Source organism: Polistes fuscatus, unplaced genomic scaffold (assembly GCF_010416935.1).
Source record: "Polistes fuscatus isolate 324 unplaced genomic scaffold, CU_Pfus_HIC Scaffold1, whole genome shotgun sequence".
Taxonomy (NCBI): Eukaryota; Metazoa; Arthropoda; class Insecta; order Hymenoptera; family Vespidae; genus Polistes; species Polistes fuscatus.
In genome coordinates, this window is record NW_025112997.1 from 8,312,009 (window position 1) to 8,333,692 (window position 21,684).

General features: G+C 40.1%; 2 long non-coding RNA genes across 2 annotated transcripts; one reads left to right on the forward strand and one right to left on the reverse strand.

Annotated features, from left to right (window-relative positions):
• The first annotated feature begins 1,242 nt into the window (after positions 1-1,242).
• LOC122518246 lies at positions 1,243-16,627 on the forward strand. The gene is made up of 2 exons (XR_006304018.1): positions 1,243-1,532; positions 16,460-16,627. It is a non-coding gene; the product is annotated as an uncharacterized LOC122518246 (long non-coding RNA).
• Positions 15,004-16,824, reverse strand: LOC122518238. The gene is made up of 3 exons (XR_006304017.1): positions 16,745-16,824; positions 15,389-15,741; positions 15,004-15,185 (listed from the first exon to the last, which is right to left on the reverse strand). It is a non-coding gene; the product is annotated as an uncharacterized LOC122518238 (long non-coding RNA).
• Between the last annotated feature and the right edge of the window lie 4,860 nt (positions 16,825-21,684).

The following is a 21,684-nucleotide window of genomic DNA, read 5'->3' on the forward strand; positions in this document are numbered from 1 at the left end:
CATTTTTCTTTGTTCTTTCCTTCGGATCGTGATAATGCAAGTACTTCTTATTTGTACGTCATCCACCATGGCAACTTCCACAGAACTTAATTAAAGTTTCTTAATGAATATCGATTACATTTCACGTTGTTACCATCCGACGCGTTGTCTTGACAGCTCAATAGTCTACTCGATTTCTACCCCTTTTATACTCGGCTTTCTTTTTCCCCTGCGAAGAAAAATTTCCATGTGTCGAGTTGAACGAAACGAGTGAGTTTTGTATAAATGATAGGAAAGTATTGCATCGAAAAAAAGGAGGAAATCTACGTGAGAGGTAGGGATAGAGAAACAAACGAAAAAAAAGAAGAAAAGAGAAAGAGGAGAGATTGGAAAAGGGAGACCAAAAAGAAGCGGGGCGCGTACGCGATAAATCCTTTTCGTTAGCGAGACATTTGAATCAAAAAGTAAATTTCATTCGGACACTGCCGGACTTTCCATTGGAACGTCGCATCTGCCTGTACGCCGTTGGACATTGTCCTGTCCCAGAAATATTTGAAAACTGGTCTAACTGGACGTCGTCGTCGCGATACGAGGAAGTGGGAAGAACTGGTCGCAACTGTTTCGTATATCCGGTTGATCTTGTTTTCATGTGTTACCAGATGTACATACTCGATGACAAAAAGATCTTTTTTCTTCTTCATATTGATATCGCCGAATGAAATAATTCTTTATATTTCATTCTTCATATTCAAGTATCTCAAATTATTTTACGATAAAACTTTTTTAGGACAGATATCGATTCAAAATAGATATGTAATAGTAAAAAATATATATTATATAAAAACATATTTTATATGTACAATTTTAATCGATCATTACAACGTTAAAATAAATTTTATTTATATATTTTAAAAATAATCACGAGTATGTATACTCAAATTAAGATGAATATATCGTAGATAAATATAAAAATAAAAAAAATAATTTTAATAAAAAACGAGTTTTTTGAAATAGAATACTTAATATTTGCTCATTTGGATGGTAATCTAAGTAGGTCTGTATGTAATTAGCCTATCATATTTTTTAAACCTATAAATAAATAATGATCACGTATAAAGTATAAGAAGATAACGAAATTCGTGATCGTAACGGTGCCACGTGTTTTCCCACAAGGAGTACCGAAAATTTGGAAGGAAGGGGCAAGAACCTTAGGCCCATCTGTAGGTCAGCAGGGCCCAGGATTGACCCAGAACAGGTTTCTCTCTCATCTTCTCCACACGGTTTTCCTTTCTTCCGATATCTGAGTCAGGTTGACCTCCACTCGGCTGTCCATCTTACTTGGCGTGTTATTCCGTACGGAACTGGTTTGCTTTCCCATATATCCAAAGGCTTACCGGTCATTTAGGGGGAGACAAGAAGAGTGGGGCACACCAGTAGACCAGTACTTGGACACGCTATTCTAGCCTCTGGTCAGTATGCAATTTTGTCTCGTGATCGACGCTTTCAACAAAGTTTGTTCCTTAAAAATTCATTCGGACTCGTCTTCAAACACGGTAAGATATTAACCATTATTTTAAAGCATAGTCTTCATTTTTATTCCTATCATATTTACTCCTCATTCTTGTAACTTGAATTATACTATTTTGCATTAATTTATATTTATGAATTTTGACGTGTTAATAATGTGATTTTACTTGAAAGGGTAATTTAACAACAACGGGCATGTTCATAACGATTAATATTAATGAGAGAAATTATTTGTATTAAATGAATTACGTTAAAAAAATAGATCGTCCTAATAGTTTCATCCTCCAAAAGGCCTCCCACAAGTGTCATCCCCTTTTCATTTCGTTGTACTCCGTAAGTACGTACTTTGTACTATCCTGTAGGATCGTCAGGTTTTCCAAGTTCTCCCCCTTTTGCGGGCATCCACTCGAGGGCGGAGTCCCGAAGTAAAGCGGCCATACTACCACCCCCGTCTTACCAGTTCTCTTCTCTATCCCCTCTGGCAAAATAAGGGATGAAAAACAGGACGAGAGCAGCGCAGCTTCTCTCTTCTTCTTCTTCTTCTTCTCTTTCTCTCTTTATCTATCTATCTATCCATCTTCCTCTCACTCTCAAGCCACTGCCTTGCTTACGAAACCTTCGTCAAGATTCCCCGCTTCTCTTCTTAGTTTATGGCTGCTGCCAACGTTCTACTAAAGCTTCTATGTTACTTTATCGTCTGTGTAAGAAAGAGAAAGAGAGAAGAAAGACTGTTATAAACGAAATCGTTGAAATTAATTTAGCTGTTTTTCATAACTCGTTTCTGTTATAATTTTAAAAATATTCTTTATTTAGTATATTTAAGATTATCATTACAGTTATAAATTATTTACAATCTCTTATGTATGTTTTATATTGAAATATTCAAATACGATCTATGATTAGTTAATGTGATTTTGAACATTAAATATTAGATAGAAAAGGAGATTGTATTAATTTCTATGATTTCTTTTAAATACTCTTTATAATTTTTCATATCTCTTATACGCGTATCATTGACAATTCTTGTAATGGTTCGAGTAGAAAATATTTCAAAATAAATTTTCTTATGTCATATTCGAGCGTCGCTAGTTTGATTCAAGGTTTATTTACGATCATAGCTTGCGTGTAAGTACGACTGGTATTGTGCTCAGCGAGCATTGTATTTACAGTCATTATTCAAGGTAGTCGGCAAGGAACTTTCGCAGAATACGAACATATTTTTACTATGCATTTTACTTATCTTTTTATTTTAGTACTTTTTGTTATACATTATTCAGAATTAACTTTATAACTTGACTAATATCTTAATTCATTAACTATATTAAAGATTTTTCATTGCTGTAAAATTTTGTTCCGTACATTTAAAAAGTAAGTTCGAGAATGTGATTGTAATATACTTTTATCTTATGTTTTGCATATCAAATTTGACAAATAACCCATATATATTATATTATTCATCTTGCATATTATATTTTTTATATATTTATATAATATGCAGGATTAACTGTATTTGAATTATTGATCGCTTTAATTTGAACGACATACAACTACACAAGTTAATGCATTGTATAATAAAAAATATATAATCCTCTTGCAATCAATATAATATTGAATCCTTAAGGTCACCAAGTTTATTCCCAGCTTTAAAAAACCCTGTACAAAAAGAAACTAACAGAAAGGTGTAAACTAAAGGAAACTCATTTGGATGTTTATACATTTATTTGCGAATGCAGGCAGATAGTATATCGATTCCTAATTATCGTCCGCGCTAAATTTATCAAGGTATTATCGAACGTACCTAGACGTCTACCTTAACCAAATCCTTAACAATGTTCCCTCACATGACTCCGCTCATTAAAATTCCCAATTAACTCGCAAGAAGATCTTAGGATACGATATTACGCCAATTGCGTGCGTACAAGAGATCGCTATACCTCATCTCTTTCTCTCTACATTTTTCAAAAAAAGATTAACACGTTCAACAGAGCCCATGAGAATCAAGAATCAAGCCAATAGCACGCATCTCATTTTTCCAGCTCGTTTAACATCACCATGGCAGTAGCTTTGTACTTCGACAATGAAATAATTAAAAAAGAAAAAGATAAAGAAAAAGAGAAAGAGAAAGGGAGATAGAAATTGAAAGAGAGAATAGGTGGGTGAAAAGGGGGTTTCCTAGTATTCCATCTTATTCTCCTTGCTTCTATCTCCCACTTCACAGACGATATTTCTCCGTTGGAAGCTTCTCGTAGAGTGAATGCTCCTTAATTTCCTTTGAGCCGTTTGCTTCAGAGTAAAATCCACCCTCTTCGCCGCTCTCCTCCTTCCCTTTACTCTCTTCTTCTTCTTCTCTTCCTCCTCCTACTCCTCCTCCTCTTGCTTCTCATCCTCTTCCCTTCGAACTCCTCAACGGTCCCTCGTCTTGCCAACCTCGTAGTATAACCGACCTCACCTCGACGTCGACTCTCTCTCTCTTTCTCTTTCTCTTTTACACACTCTCTCTTCTTCTATTTCTCCATCCCCTCTTTCTCTCTATATGCAGTCTATGTTAGTACGCTTCTCTTTCTCTTAAGCACTTCACTTCACGTTTCTGTCTCAACCTTATTCTGTAATTTCGTTTACAAATGAAAGGGCCGCGAGCTACGACTTTGTACACTGGGTACGCATCCTCAAATGCTTCAATCCGTGATTCCATGCTATCTCCCCCCGCCCCCCACTCCCACCCCCAAAACCTTCTTTACCACCCCCTTAGCGTCACGAAATATCTCGAAAAGGGACGGAGATACAGACAGATGCCACTCTCTTCCTTAGCTTTTGACTATGAATTTTAGACGATACTTCGATAATTGGATTTAAAGTTGTTTTTTAAAAGTTCTTTTTCTTATTCTGATTACGATCTTTTCGTTCCTTGCTAATTGTAAATCTTAGAAAGGTTAATGAACTTGTGGGAAAGGAGATCGGAATTGCCGATGGAAACTTGGCCATCAACTTTAAAATATGTAAGCGTTCTTCGTTTATTTTTTCATTTTACCTTTAAAAGATACTTTCAATTATTTGACTACGTTAGATTCGTAAAAGTGGAAAGGGAAAGCAATATATTTAATATAGTTCTTGTTAAAGTCATATAAATGTAGTCATTTCTTATATTTTCACGGATAACTAAGTAACAGTAAGTCATACGAGCTCGCTTGGGTTTCGTGCAAAATCTACTAAACCAACGAGTTAAAAAGGAATATCTATATTTAGAAGAAAGAATCCAAATGAAAAGAAGGAAAATGTAGTGGAGAAAACCTCAGCGAATTCGAGATACCCCGCACGTTCGGCGCGGTATTTTAATTCGCCGGGAATGTTGGCCGACCGCCAAACGTCCACAGAGATTTCTTAATACCCGCCACAAATGCCTGGCGTCCGTACCATCGTCGTTCATTGGAGATTGGAGAGGAAGTAAGGCCGTTAAGAAAAATAAAGAGTTGACTTCTACCTTTTTATAAAAATGAACAAACGGAGAAAAAATTATCGAGATCGGATATTAAAGTTCGTGTCAAAGTTTTGTGTATCATTATTTAGGACATTTTATTATTCGAAAATTTTATTTGTATTTGCGATAGATAATATCTTGAATATTTTTAGTATACAAAAATGAAAACCTATTTTTTATTATAATGATAATATTATTGAAACAAAACTAGGAATGAAACATTAGTAGGGTTGAAATTTTGAATAGGAGGAGAAAGTAGATACAAGTTTATAGTATTATCTTGTAGAAAAATAGGGTCGAATTTCGTAAGGTCACAAGCACCATCTGAAATACTTATCGTTCCCTCCCGTACACGCGTAGACATTCGAAGCATCCTCGGCCTTTCTCGAGGCGACCCCCCTTGTATCCTTCAAAACCGTTCTCCGCCAAGCTTACTCCATTTCCCTCTTTCTCTCTTTGTCTGTCTCTCTTTCTCTCTTTCTGTCTCTCCGTTCATCTTTCTCGCCATCCTATCTCTTCTTCCCCTTCCTCTTCCTCTCTCACACTTTCTGTCGTCGCTGGCTTTTGTCTCGTGCGCGCATTGATTTCTGGGGCCAACTTCGCTTCGTTGCCAGCGTCGTTAAATTATAATCGCGAAACACCCGGCTGAAGTTGCAGACAAAGCCAACGGAGGACGAAGAGCTGGGCTGCCGTGACGGTAGTGGTGATGCTGCTGCTGCTACGGCAGATTTAGAATGGAGGAGGATTTGCGGGAACGGTAGTTGAAATAGAAGAGATACGATTCCGGGTGCCGGGGGGTCGAGTCAAAAGAGTACAAAAGTCGTTGATGCCTCTACTACGACCTTAGAATGCGTCGTCGATTTCCATGAAAGAACTTCCAAACGAGCTCTGACTGTTTGATTTTCTGAAGGAAAAAAAATAGAAATAGAAAGAGAGGAAGAGAGAGAGAGATTGTAACTTCTTTAAAGGTTTTTTCTACATCAATGTGATAAGATCATAATTTTTGTTTTGTCTATCCTATTGTCTTTTACCCCCTGTCATTTTCATAGCCTGACAAAAAAAAATTCGGAGAAAAAAGATTGAAGTTCTTGATAGGATGACCTTACTAAGACATTTTCCTCCCCTACTTAGATACCTTCGCACGCGTATTCACTCCTCCCACAGTAGGCCGCCAAAATCTCAGAGCCATCCTTCGACACCCTCTCCAACGTCCTAACCATCCACGAACAAGGAAAATACGTGGGTTGCGAGTCGAGAGCGAGAGCAAGAGGACGAAAGCAAATGGGGTGAGTCGTCGGCCCGCTCTGCTGTTTGAGTTTGAAATTACGAAGCAAGAGGATTTATATGCCGGTGCCGCCTGTTCTTGCACGCTGTACTAGAAGTTTCATTTATTTAAGGCGCCTAATCGTGGAGGAGGGAAACTAGATGGAGGGAACAGCACCCTCGGAAAAGAGAATAAGCGGCTACCCCCAGTCCTCCTCCTCCTCTTTCACCGTTTACTCTTTGCCTTCCGTCCTTCTTCCTTGCTCCTAACTGGTCCTAATCTAACGACCGTACGACTTCCACCGTCTTGCGAGTGTTTCGGAATACCGAAACTTAAGTACCCTCGTGCCTTACGCTCTTAGACTCTAGCGGACCTTACCATAATTCGACGTACATAGTTACTCCTCGATACTAACAGTGCTTCCTCATACGGACTAAAATGCCCTGGATTAGGATCGCATTGCGCGTAATCGTCGAGCGCTTTCTCATTTCTTGCATAATTACCTTTAAACGGTAAGATATATCGTAATTGATGCCATTGTATTCTGTATAAACTAATATACGTATAAAAGTATGCATATACCCATACATATCTATATATATATTCGAAAAAAAAACATTCCTATTTTTCCAATCGTTAGTTCATGTAATTGAAATAGTTACAGAACCAGCGTGAAATTGAATACCGAAACAATGGACCTAAGAGAAAGATCATAAAATACAAGTCCCTCGAAAAGGGCAAATAGACACAAACCGAGATTCAGCGTAAGAGTCTCCGCTTTCGCGTGCTCTTTCCACGATGGTATGTATAAATTCGTGAAGGTCTCCACCGTAGGAGTACCTCGGAGCACCCCTTATACCCTACCCCCTTATTCCCCCTTATTCTCCTTGCAGTAATTTCGAGCAGCCCCGCCTAATCTCGTCCTAAAATCTAATTCTGCCAACAATTTCTAAGCCGGTCCATTAAAATTCTAAGCACAGTGCTAGGAGAAGAGAGAGAAGAGGTTAACGTAGAAAGAGGAGAATGTGGATGAGAAGGAAGCGAAGTAAGAGGAGAAGTTGTAGGAGGTGGAAGTGGTGAAGAGAAGAGAAGAGAAAGGGTGCGCGCGAGAAGAAGGAGGGAGGAAACTCATGGCACGGTGTGCCGGAGGGTAGTTGCGAGAGCTTCGCTGGTTTGGGGCTGGCTGAAACAATAAGAACGTTGCGGAGGTAGCGGCCCTAACCCTCAGCAGCCCCGCCATGCCGTAAGAACGCCGTAAAAGCTCGCCTTCGCGTGGTTTCATTGGCTGAGCCGGCGCGCAACGAGCGAGATATCGCGCAAATAGCGACTACGGAACGACGCTTGTGAGCGCGAGAAAGGTTCTGAGTGAGACGGACGCGGAGAAAAGCAACCCGTACATAAGAGAGAAAGAGAAAGAGAGAACGTCTAACTGAAAGAGGGAGTCTCCTAAGGAGAGAAAGAGAAAGAGAATATGCTAGAGACCGACATATAAGCATTCACGATGCAGCCGCAGTAAAAGACGCTTTTCATTGAGCCGTCTTATTGTGCAACCCACCTCCTCGCCCTAAAGTTTCCTACGACGTTAGCGTGATCGTTTATTTCTTCATTCGTTTCTCTAATCGAGAATACTTGCCATTTTCATTTAGAAAATCTATCCTTACGATATAGAAAGTTTTTCCTTTTATCTCTAACTTATCTTATACTTCTCTCATTTCTTGTCGAAGATTTAGAGAACTTTAGTAACTCCTTGCATGATTAACTTCATCCTGGATTTCAGCTAAGCTGTAGCCGTTATAATCCCTGCTTAAATATGTTCCACGTCAATTAATTCTCGTGTAATCAGGATTCTTTCTGAATACTCGTTAATGGTTGTGGTAGTTTGATCGGGATCAACTATGAAGACTTCCAAGTTTTCGAGTGCTATAAACAGGTTGTCGTGGATAGCACAAAGACGTAAACGCTAGTACTTTAAGAGAGTACCTAATTAAAAAAACGTATCTTTTAAGACGAAGGCTGTCGAAGGTATTTCAAATGACGAAGATGTTGAGGTAGATGGGTGGAAAGTAGGTATAGGTGAATGGATGGTGGTAGAAGGTGGGGGAGAGGTGCAAAAGGAGGACCTCCTTTGCGAAGCTACGGGGCAAATGCAGGTTTCAGGTTGCTTCACGTGCACAATTACCGGGCATAGGATGGGCGCGGGTGGGAATGAAATTTCGTCTTGTGCAGCGGGAGCAAGCAAAGTGTGTGCCGCGCCCTCTCCATTCTGCACGGCCTGGGGAATTGAGTTTCACCATGAGAGAACGAGAGCACGCAAAGAAAGATAGAGAGAACGAGAGTGAGTGAAAGGAGACTGGGTAGCTGTGCCGAAGAAGGAACTGAAGCGGGAAGAGAAGATAGTGAACAAGGAGAGTGAGAGAGAGAGAGACAAAGAAGGAATGAACGAAGGAGAAACCATGAAGGAAGACAAGGACAGAAAGGCCTCTGCTTCGATGGTGTAACACTGTTATTGCCAATAATGGGCACGACTATACGCATGCATGTCTCGCTACTCGATCGAGAAATTGATTTAGGAAAAGAATAGAATTTATAGATGTCCACCTGGGTGTTTCTCGATCTTCCTCGCAACTCATTACTCCCTTCGTCCATTTCCAAGAAAATTCACGTTTAACTTCTTATTAATTACACTTGCTGTGTTATCATTTTTCATGTTGTTTTGATTTAAACATTGTCGAAATGATATCTTATTTCGTAACATAATCATAAACGTTTCGGAACATGATACATAATTGGAATCTAAAAATATTTGAAAAGATTTTTTCTTCCGATAAAGTTTTTTCTAAAAAAATTACATTAGTGACTTTTTATTAATAATCAAAAAATGCAGTAAAGAAAAAATAGTCATTTTCGAGTATGAAAAACGATGAAATAATTAAGGATAGATTCTCATTTCCGAACATGAGAAAGTTCCATTCGAGTTCGCATAAAAAAGCTTAATAAGGATGACAAGAAGAATACTATCGTTAGTCGTTTGCTTAGAGTTCGACGGCACCTAATCTACGTCTCGAAGTAAATCGAATGAACTCTCGAATTAAATACAGCTCTCTCTGTATTCCATGCACGACGAAAAGGGCTGCAAGAAGACGAGAAGAGAGCTAGAAGGTGGGAGTAGGTTGAGGCTGACTCCGGACGAGACGAGGCGAAGCAAGCTTCCTTGTATTTAATTACCAACTCTAAGTCTCCAACCGGGAATGAGGGAGCTCTCACCCGGACACTCCTCTTCTTCGCCACCATACAGAAACCTCCCTATCACTCACCCTATACCCACCCTATATTCCCCCTCTTCTCCTCCCGTTTGCCTTCTTGTCCTCGCTTGCTTTTGTCTCATGCGACCGGTTGGAAAGATGCATTGGCTTTCTCCGACGTCTCCACTTTTAAAATAATCTGCCATCTTGCGTTCAGGATCTCACTAACTTTATTATTTCTAGCTTCCACTCTGAAAAGTTAAAAACTCCGAACTCGCTTTCCGACTAAATTTATCTATGTCATACGGAACTGACGGAACGCAGAAAAAGCATTACGAAAACTTTTACATCAACAAGGACTCATTTATATACGAATCAAGTGGTACCCGTTGTCTCTAGAAATTATTTCATAAAGCCTTGATGTCGCTAAAAATGTCGCAAAGCGATCGAAAAGGTCAGAAAACTTTTGAACAGAAAAAAAAGAAAATATATATATATATATATATCTTATTCTCTCTTGTGACGAGGTTAATAGGCCGAAGGACACATTAATCGCACCTTGATAATTTTTCGTTGGTAGAAAAGCTAGAGGAGCCTCGCTTGGCGAAGTCAAAATTAGACAGTGGCACGTCGAGTGACATCAAAGAGCTCTCGGAGGCAGCAAAGAAGGTTTCCTGCCCCTTTTCATCCCTTAAATCCTAGCCGAGCGGTATTTGCCGGGACGATACGACCTGCCTAGCTTTCTCTCTTCAGTAAAAGTGGCAAGACGAAGAGAGAGGGAAGAAACGCGAGCCAGAGAGGCCAACGAGGAGAAAGAGAAAGAGGCGAAGGAGGAAGAGGAGAAAGAAGAGGATGGAGAATGTACAAGCATCTTTCTCTCTCTCTCTTTCTCTTTCTCACTAGGAAAAGCAGCCTCTTCAACTCGGTCCGCGGCAAGGTTCCCTCTCCAGGAGCACTAACCATCACCTACAGCCACCCACTCGGCGTATACTCCTGGTCCTGGGTTAGCGCAAATATCGCCTTTCATATTCCTTCGAAGGAGCAGAAAATCGTTACGGAGCCTTTTGCGCGCGCGCTGCGAGAAACGGCAGCCTCGTCCGATTCACGCCGGCTGCCATCGGCCCGTCTCTTACCCGCAAACGCGATTTGGTCTTGCTAGGGACTCTTGGTGGGGGTGTAAGTAAGTAAAGTTTCTCCCTCTCTCTATCTTTCTCCCTTTCTCTCTGCGAAGTACGAAGCGACCTCGCTCTTTCTCTCTTTTCGCCTTTCCCTTCCTTCCTTCTTCACCCCCGACCGCCTTCCGCCCTCCCTCTTTCTTCACCCCGTATCTCTACCCCTTTTCTCTTACTCTCTCTTCGCTTTCGATCGTTCTCCGTGGCGACTCGTTCTCTCTCTTTTCATCTTCGAAATACGAAACGACGAGAAATGCGGCTTCTTCTCTCTTTCTCGCCCACGTCCTACCTTTCCTATGCTTTCCTCGAACTGCTCTTCCCCTCAACCCTCGCATCCTTCCCTGCACCCTCCACTATATTCGGAGACCCTCTATGGGGTTGTAGAACCGTCGGAGCCCGCTATTAACCCACCCTCTGCTTTTCTGCTCCTCTCGCTCGTCCGCAAGTGTACCACCCCTCCTATCCCCGTTCTCCCTCTCTTTCTCTTTCTTTCTCTCTCTCTTTCCTCTTTCCTCTTCGGCAGCTTTTCTCCCTTACTCTTTCTCTCACGAAGCACGAAGCCCACCCTTCTTCCTTCTTCCACCGCCTCCACTACAGCGACTCGTCTAAGCGCGAACAAAGATGGCGGAAAACTAAACAACTAGACGAGGGCGCAAGGAACTCTCCCTCGCTCTTTTATCGCAACGTAATTGACTCCAGCCCTGGTGGTGGGGCATCTTGTCTTTCCCCCCCCCCTCTCTCTCTCTCTCTCTCTCTCTCTCTCTCTCTTTCTCCTTTATCTACCTTCTTATCCTACCTCTTCTTCTCCATCTCGTTCTCTTGTAACTTCCTTTCTTACTCGCATTTTTTGAATACGAAATAAATTCGAAAGAAAAATGCTTAACAAAAAATAATCGAATGTGATACTAATTTTTTATAATAAATATGTAGATAATAACAAAATTTAAAAAGAGTAAGAAATCATTTTCAGAAAGTAAACTCGAAAGAAAGGATTGTGTACACACAGTATATCAGTATGGATATGGTGGATGAAGCGTAAGGAAGGAGAGAGATCGACTCGGGCGAACGCTTACTAAACAGAAAGAGAGAAAGAGAGAGAGGAGAAAGAGAGAGAGAATGGTAGAAGTGAGGTTAGAAGCGCCCAGGAAATTTCTAGAAACTTTAGGTTTAGCAATTAACGTCAGAAATTAACGACGCCCGCCTGCCTGGAGCGCAAAGCGCCAGAGAAATTAGTCTCGGAAATTCTCGTAAAATTTCTCGTTCGCTCGCGGGCGCAACTCTCTTCTCCACTCCTCTGCCCTTCTTCCTCCTTCTCCTTCTCTTCGTCCTCTTTCTCGACCCCATCTCACCCCCCGCGCGTATACGGTGCACGAGATGGTAACATGGCGTCAGCAGTCGGGCCGAGCGGTAACTTTCCGGAAATTTTCATTAAGCCTGACAGTAATGACGTCATCAGTCAGTTGAGGCGACCTCATTTGAACTCGTTCCTTTTAAAACGCCGCCTTCCTATACATTTTCCAAATCATAGAATCGCCGATCAACTTCTTCGATCCTTTGGAACACTTTATTTCTCAAGAATAGGTCGAGAATAATCGAGAATGACCGGGAATGATCGTAAGGAGCGTAGAGTTTGTACCATTCTCGATTAGATGATTGATATGATCTAATTACTTCCAATTACAAACTTCATATTTTTCAATTTAATTTTATTCTGTATTCCAAGACGTTCGTGGAAGACCACAAAGTTTCTGTTGCGCTTTAAGATCTTCGAGATTAATTCCTCGAGGCAATCTATCCGCGTACCCACTCGGTACTCTCGATCGGTTAAACAACGAAGCAAACGATAACAGCGCCGGATTGTATCCGATCGTAGCGAGGAAGGAAAATTCATGGGCCGCACGAAGGAATCGAATATCGTTGCATTTCGAAGGAAGCGCCACATCTCCTCTACGTAGGTAGCTAGCTATAGACGCTATTCCCTAAGGGCGAATCGAAACGACAACGAAGGTTCGAAGGTGAAACGCGAAATGCTCTCACCTCCGAACTATCGGAATGGGTTTAAATGTGTGCGTAGAAGGTGCATCATCATTGTGTACACACATTACCCTGGTGTATCGTTTCGATACATTGATATTATATATCCTTTTGTTCGCTTGGTTTAACAGGAAAGACGAATTTCTTCCTGAGGAACCAAGGCGAGACGACGCGCTACATAGTAATTATCTCCAACGATTGGTAATAAAAAAGGGAAGCTCAAGGGTTATACTCCGGAGCGTATCGTTCCATATAGTAGGTGGGAGTTCAGATAGCGGCCGATTCAAACGAGCAAGGAAGGACTACGTTGTATGGGGTTGCTTGTGAGGTACAGGGAGGGGTGGAAGAGGAGGACTCCGTAGGTTGTAAGTGGTAGCGATACCGCCGGTAGTTCTCTCTCTTCTCTCGTTTCCTCGGCCCTTTCTCTCTCTCTTCTCTCTCTCTCTCTCTCTCTTTCTCTTTCTCTTTCTCTTTCTCTACGGACGCCTCTCTTGCTGCAGGCTTCGAGGCAATATAACTCGAAAATGGTGGCTGGCTTGCGAGTGCCGTTATCATTTCTTAGCCCGGTATCAGCCCGCCCTCCCGGTTATTACTGCACCCCGGAGGCTACGCCATGGACTCTTAGATAAGCCACCCACCGCGAAGGTGTATTGTCTGTTTCACCTACCTTCACCTCCTATACGCTTCGCTCGCTCCTCCGTACGAACGCGCAGCTACCCCTCCTTCTCGCTCTTATTCTCGCTCTCTTACTTTATCTCTTCCTCTCCTTATAGTCCCAGCCACTTCCGACACTCGAGATGTATAGAATTGTTTGAGAATCGCCCGAAGCGCCGCGAGATTACTTGGGAAAACGGATATGTCGTTCGGCTTGGCACTTTGAAGAAGAGAAATACTATTCGAGATGGTATGCTCTTCGATAAGTGCAAAACTCAATGTACGCAAAAATCATTCTATTTCATTTTTAGGTAAGTGTCTAAAGTTGCGATTCTTTGATACAGCGATTTGAACTCAATGCGTACAAATGTGTCACTTTTTTACGTGTATTTTTAATGGTTTGACAAAATATCGTTTCCTATCATAAATGAAAAGAACGAGAAAGTTCCTCTCATGTATGATTTGCAATGAATTATTAATGATAAAAATTAGTGAAAAAATGTAGACAATATGTGAACGTGATAAGCTACATATGTCTATCTTTTTTGAATCATAAAATGGCGATTTCTGAAATACGTGATACTGCGGGGTAGGAGAAGATCAAGGATGCGAGGGATGAACCTATCCTCAGGGTAAATTCGGATGGACAAAGCCGCAACGTGACCGATCTCGTCTGTGTTGAACTGCGGTTTGAACGAATGTTTTGCATTTTACTCCTACCAGCTAATTTATGTGGGAGAAACGCCACCCTCGTTTCACACTCTCTTGCCTGACTGGTCGACCGTTTTATTTTCACTTAGACCTACCAAGGAGATTCTCAAATCCGCTTTACCGGAAACTGACTCCGTCCGAGAATCCCTTCGTACTTTTTCCTTTTTTCTCTTTCTCGTTTTGCTAAAGCGGATCTCATTGTCCAAGAAAAAATACGGGTAGATAAAAGATAATTTTTATAAATAGAAATAATATTTTTTTCTTTGTCTTTGTTATATTTAATTTTAATCATCGTCAAAGTTATCTAAACAATTGATTATTATACGTCAGGTTATTTTAATTAATAGCAATAAAACGAGAAAAACTGATCTTAAAGTTTTTATCAAAAATGTACATAGCATTAATTCTGTTTTTACGAGCATATATCTATTGAATATTAAATAAAATGACTGGATTGTAAATTAACTATATCCTTTCCGTAACGATATGATTAAAAAGAGTGTCAGCTTGGTACTCGTAATAAACGTCGGATTTACAAGGATGTAAAATTAATATGAGATTCACTGGTCGCATATGAGCTCGAAGCAGAAGAGAAAGATAGGAGAAAAAGGATAGAATGAGAAAAAGAGAAAAGAAAAGAAAGAGGAAGGGAGAAAACAGAGGTGGAAAGAGAAAGGGGGTATATTTAGCACAAAAAGCCTCTAATTTCCAACGAGGGTGTAAAAACGGGGTTGGCACTCGGGTAGGTATACGCGGGCCGTTTGTTGGGTCTATAAAACGCCGCTTAGCTTTTTTACCTCCTACCTCTGGCCACCGAAAGGGGTGGTTTTAACCCCGTTAAGCTGTTTCCCGTCTTTTCCCGCGTTCCTTTTTTCCGCGGCTGCTAAATTGAGCGCAGTCCTCTCACCCTCCCTGCGGCCGCTTGCACGCGATTCTTCTTTTTTCTTTCTCTTCGTTCTCTTTGCTTCTGCTCATCCTCGCTTCTTCCTTTTTGCTTGGCCACTCGACCAGGGAGGACTTTTTCCTCCCAGATCCGTCCTTCCGTCCACGGAGACCGAACCGAAGCAATTACATTTTTTTTTCTTTCGCTATATATCCAGAGATATTCCACAGGTGTTACGGAGAACCTTTTGTAAAATATTAACCTACGTTAATTAGATATTTCTCGTGTGTTCGCTTGTTTTTCTTTTCCAATATTTCTGGAATCGTAACGTTTTTGTATAGACCATCTAAATTTGTATTTTTATTTTCTTTTCTTTCATTATTTTTTCTTCCATACAGATTATAATGAGAATATTATATGACGGAAATTTAAGAGAAAAATTCTCACCATTAAGGTTTCCTGAACTAAAGGAGAAATATTGTAGTTTTCAAGTCGTCCTGGAACCTCTCGGCATCAAACTTGTCCAGCACGAATATCACACATATATATACCAACTCAGTGAATTGGTGGGGGGATCGGTTCGAATCTGTCCCTAACGTAGTTTCCAGTTGAAACGCAGATCTGGTGTTGCCCTAACTCGGCCGGGAAACTCAGAAATCTAATGCCAGGAAGGACACACGGGCCGCGCCAGCTCGCCGTTAACTTTTAATGCACGGGATTAGTGCCGCGGGTGCACGCAGCTCTCTACCCAAACTTTGCGCTAATTTGTTCGTCTATTAATCCCGTACTTTCCATCCCTTCTATAGAAACCAAAAGAAGCCATACTTTGAAAAAGAAACAGGTCTGTGTTATTGGACGCATCACGGATTGCATTAAGTTTCATCTTTCGATGAAACTGTTAAACTTATACGATTTATTTATACGTAAATATTTTTAAGACAATGTCTAGTGACCCTAGATCAAATTCTTAAAATGCAATTGCCTTGTAATATTTATTTAACCGAAATACAAACTCAACAACAATTTTTAATCAAATAAAAAAATAAATTAAGCCATTAATTGCATTTCATGAATGCATTATGTTGATGGTGTTGTATATAACCTGAGGTAAAGCTTGGTATTATGATTGAAAATAGCGAATCAGGAGAGAGAGAACAAGAAACTACCCTCGACATTAATCAACCGTCATCTTTGCCAGAAAGCAAGGCAGCCTCCATCATTTTCCCCTTCTGTTTTTCCTCTTCTCGCTTCGAGAAGTTTAATGACTCGACGCCTGGCGTATCTTTGTAAAATTTTCAATATACTTGTGAAATACCTGTTCCTCTCTCTCTCTCTCTCTCTCTCTCTGATAATTTAACAACGAATATTTATCTATAGCTCTACTTACTAATAAATGTTTTATTTCTGATGAAAATATATAATGTTTAATCTTACAAAAATCATTTGAATCGTTAATATTAAAAAAAATAATGCTTTATTTGTATTTAATTTGCGACTATAATACGCTTCAATTTTCAGAAGAGATCCGAACGAAAAGGAGATGCTAAAGAAGGATTCCACCAAGGTTGAAATTTTCGTGCTGCTTGGAAGTAGTTTTGAAGATGACGTAAGGGGATGAAACGAAGAAATAATGATGGAAAGTTGGAGCGTTGAGAGACAGAGGAAGGTGCAGAGAAGAAGTAGAAATAGGAATAGAAGGAGAAAGAGGAGGGGGAGGTGGGAGAAGGAGGAATTAAGGATGTCTTGAATAATGACTCGGTACAGTGGGGTGGGTGTTGAGGTGAATCGGGGGATGGGGTTTACCAGTCGGGTGCGCCATCTTGCCTCGGCTCTCTACTTATAATTATTGATGTGGCCCGAACTTTATATAAACTCGAAACTCGTCTCCCTCGCACCGTCGGTTCGCCACCATCTCAACCCCCGGTATCGGAGCTCCGGGGTGGCGGCAGAAAGAGAAGAGAGAGAAGGCGGCAGTGGCGGTGGTGGTGGCGGTGGTGGCGGCGGCGGCGGCAGCCTGGAACCATCTCTACGAAAGAGCGAGTAGAAGCAACCCCCGGAGCCCCGGCCGTCCCCGTCCACCCCTCGCGGCTCTCCAACCAGGCGGCAGGAGGAAATTGTTGGAGTTTTCAAAGTCTGACGTGCAGGATATTATGAGCGAGGGTATGGCGTCGTCGAGAAGGTGGAGGAGAGAAAGAGAAAGAGAGGAACCGGGAAAGAGAAAGTAAGAGAGAGAGAGAAAGAGAGAGAGAGAAAGTGCTGGAGCAGCAGCAGTAGTGGTAGTAGTAACCGAGGGTGGTCGTGAGGCGGTTTGGGGGTGGTTGAAAGGGTGGCAGAGCGCCGGGGTACTACCCAGGCAAAACTACCCGCCTCGGTTCACTCTTCTACCTCCAGCCCACCCACCAACCCATTCGTCTAGCTTAAACTATATTCCAACCTAACCTCCACGTAGGTACCTTCTCTCCTTCCACGACCCTACCTACTATCTGACAACCGGGCAATACTTGCTCGAAGGCGATGTACTCCCTCCTCCTCTTCCTCCTCTACCACCCCCTTCTTTTCCACCTCTTCCGCCTCTTTCACCTCCTACAACGTTTATACCAAGTCAAGTACACATAGACGAGCATCTGCACTCGCGAATACACTCTTTTCCTCTTTATAGATTTTCCTCTCTTCGCATCTCTAATTTTCGTCTTCGTCATTGCTACTCCTCTACTTTTGCATAAATTGTCCGAAGAGTTACGCGAGAATAATTCCACCTAAGTATACTTTGAGATTCAAAACAATTTCAGTATAATGCAAAGATGCATCTCAACTATGATATATTTTCTCAGAACCTTTACATATACAACTTCTTAATTTGTCCTATTCCTCAAAAGAGTATTTAAATATTTTGACGTTCTACTTTATTTCTTTCTCCCTCAACAACACGATAATTCGTTTATCTTTAGGAAACTACGTTAAATTGCTCGTTACTATTCCAACATCATCGTGCTTCGCACGTAGAATTATAGTAAAAAGGTCTTTCTCTTTCTCTTTCTCTCTCTCTCTCTCTCTCTCTTTTCGTAGTTTTTGGCGTTCTTCTCATCGCAACGCGAGTCGACGTGTCTCACAAAACGTGGAATATAACCAGAACACTTGCGCGAGTATATTGTAAGGGAAGGCGGTGGGTGAGTGCATATATATCTATGTAGTGTCTACAGGGGGCAGAAGTATAAGCTTTCCTCTCGCAAATGAGGTAATATATATACAAAAGCTAATACGACCGAAAGTTGCCAACTTGGATGAGTCTCTCCTCCGCCAGTAACCCCCACTATGCATCTCCTACTACACCTATTCCTCCTATGCTCCTCCACAACCGAGGACCACCTCCACTAAATATTTTAAAGGAACGTGCGAGAATCCGTGCTGTGACTCGTTAACCACCATAAAGAAATTCCGAAACTTAAATATAGTTCTTTTGTACTATTCCTAAACTTTTTCCTTCCTTTAATTCGCGGGTGTATTGAGAAACTACAAATGATCATAAGAATATGTGTATTCTACTCAAATTTTTGAATTAATATAAAACATGCATATTGTGCATCTGATATTTAAACGATAGTTGTTATTAGTGTTTATAAAGATTTCTACAATTTTAATTTCATCAAATCTTGAAATCTTATTTATCTTCGAATAATTTAATTTTATTATGTTAAAATCTTTTTCTATTTATTTTTGCAAATACATAATAATAAAATGTAAGAAAGTTTTTCTCCGCAACGATTCTTTTGGATTCATACAATATAGGATATAATATATATATAATCGAATCGTATGAAATAAGCGTGGACGATATATCATGGAGCTGAGTTAATCTTACCTTTCGGATTTGAATCAGAGGTTTCTACAACACCGGCGGTAACTCGGCGGTAAGATCAAAGTGAATTAAATTGCGAGGGATAGAGAATGAAAGAGAGAGAAAGATAAAAGATAGAGATAGAGGGAAACAGTCGCCTAACTTCATTTGCACCCCTCAGACAATTGGCTCGGTCAAAAATTTCGGCTTAAACGAGTGAATCGAGTGGAATGCGAATAGCGAGCCAATTGAAATTACCTTACCAAGACATTCGAAATACTCGGTAGGTGCGGCAGCACAAGGAAGAGAAATGTTTCGCCGGGAGAAATCCACGTTTCGAAACTGTGGAGAATGGTTGCAATAAAAGCGATGGCACTGGTTGTATTTTATCAGATACGTTAACAGCTTCGTAAATCAGACCTTCAAGCCGTATCTAGCACTCACTATCGTCTGACAATTTAAGACTAAGATTTGCCATAGTGCGGCTGTTTTGAGACCAATCAAAATTTGTTTGTGTTTAACTGGTTTTTTTTTTATATAATTCAAATTTAGATACTAGTTTGCTCTTTACAATAGTATGGCTAAGCTAATGAAACTTTAAAACACACACACATAAGATCTTATATTATATTATTTTTAAATAGAATTTTGAAATTTGTTTTCGATTTAATTATACTTAACATACTGGTTTGTTCGTAACAAGAACATGGCTAAACTAGTAAAGTTTTAAAATGAGATCTTATTTTATTAAAACCTAAAGAGTGTTCTAAATGATGATGTCAAGGATACGAATCAATAATTAAAGGAAAGCTTCTCAAAGGAACAATAATCGCAGGATGTATTTGCAAAATCATCTTAAGGTGTTCAGATCTAGAGGACGAATTGTCGAGAAATCTTGGAGAACTTGTGAATTTCAAGCTGATACCTCCCTTGCCTCCTCGTACAAGATCTGTTTTTTACAATCAACCAAATGGTGGCAGGTACGAAGTTAGATTAAACAAACAAGAGCAGTCGGCGTACGCGAATCGCGAGGTAGTAGGGAACGAAATGGAGAGACGTAGAATATAATCTAGCCTGTTTGAGGAGAACTGGCACCGACTGCAAGTTAGAACAAACTCCTGGTGTACTCTGGGAACGTACCGGCAACCAATTCGCCGCCATACTTGCTCCTTTTCTCTCTCCCTTTCCCTATTTCTATATCTGTCTGTTTGTCTATCTTTCTCTCTCTCTCTCTCTCTCTCTCTTTCTCATACACACTCTTATACACACAAACATACTTTCTCTGTGCATGCATGTGTATATGTGAGTATGTGTGCATGTCTTTCTCTCTTTCTCTTATTCTCTCTGTCTGCGTATCTCACGCAGATTCCACAATTGGGTAAAATAATTCCTCGAGTATGGTAAATAGAAACAGAGACGCCGATGGACTGGAGAATCTACTTCTATCCTTGACAATTCAATGACAAGGATTAACTTGTCTTCCTCCTTAAGAACACTTTCTGCTCGGTCCAACTTTCGATATGTTGAATGTATTTTATTCATTTCAGGATTTGTCGAAATAACTTTAAATGTTAATAAAAAGTCATTTCGAGTTTGCTATAACCCTCATTATGTCAAATTTAATGCCGATACAAATAAATATGATTAGCATTCATGAAATAATAAAAAATAAGATCTTTCAATTGTTCACAGTCAACGATTAATCCCTTATTTTTTCTAATCCTTAGTCATTCTTTTTAACAAATTAAATAAAGCAATATCCTGAACGGGTAAGTAAAAATAGAGTAGTTGCGGCAAGTAATTTAAATCTACCTAGAAAGAAGAGGAGAAAACAAGAATAACAAATTTATAGTTATCGTGGATCTTTCAAAAAATGTAATTACCTTTTGGACGAATAACCGGAGTTTTAATGGCGCGATAATTGATTGATAGACACTTCCTTTATTAATGTAAAATCTACTAATTGTAAGACGTTTTAGTACGGTTACGATAGAAAGGAAAGGAAAGTTCGAAGTCAATGAATTATTTTCAAGTATCTGCGTATATTTCTGTCTACCAATAAAAAGTTCATTAATTGAAACTTTTTATCTGAATAAGAAATTGTTAGGAAATTTATAGATATCAACCGAATGTATTTAATTATATTAAAACAAACGATTAGTCTATTTCTTTAAAGTTATAAGAATGCAAGCCTAATGAAAAAAAAGAATCGTCAGTTGTTCTGATGAAAAAATATATGTAAATATAGGAAAACCAAGTCTTGGTGATTTTTCTTTAGCAAAGATACAGATCCGAGAACGACGCTGAAACGACGAAGTCGGTGGCTCATGAATATTCATTTCTTGCTAGTTTCTTACAGGCGGTCGTCGCGATGGTGAGCATAGAAGCGGAACAGCCAGGACTGTACTTTTAAGCAGCAGAGTGGGGGTTCTGGATCAATGCCGAAGCCACGCCTCCTTCGTCTTACATCCTTCCCCCATCTCCGCGGCTACCTTCCTTTCCTTTTGCTTTTCCACCCTTTTCGCTGCGCCCATTCCCCTTGGAAAACCTCGCCCCATGTTGGATACATATATAACTATATATTTCTACTTGAAAAATGCACCCTTTTACGTAACATCTTAAATAATATAAATTGCAGAAAAAGCTCTGTCGTAAGAATATAAAAAGAAACGATCATAGATTAAAATTATTTCTGATGAAAAATAAAATAAAATTACCAGAATATGCAAACTAATATTAGTTTGAATGTGTAACTTCGATTAAGAAAACGACTGAAGTTTTAATTGATCGGATAGGAAATTAAGAATAAGATGAATAATAATTAACCGTAATGATATTTTTGATTTGAATGATATGAAATATTCTGCAATTGCATGATGCTATATAGGGGTGCATCTTTCCTTTTTGA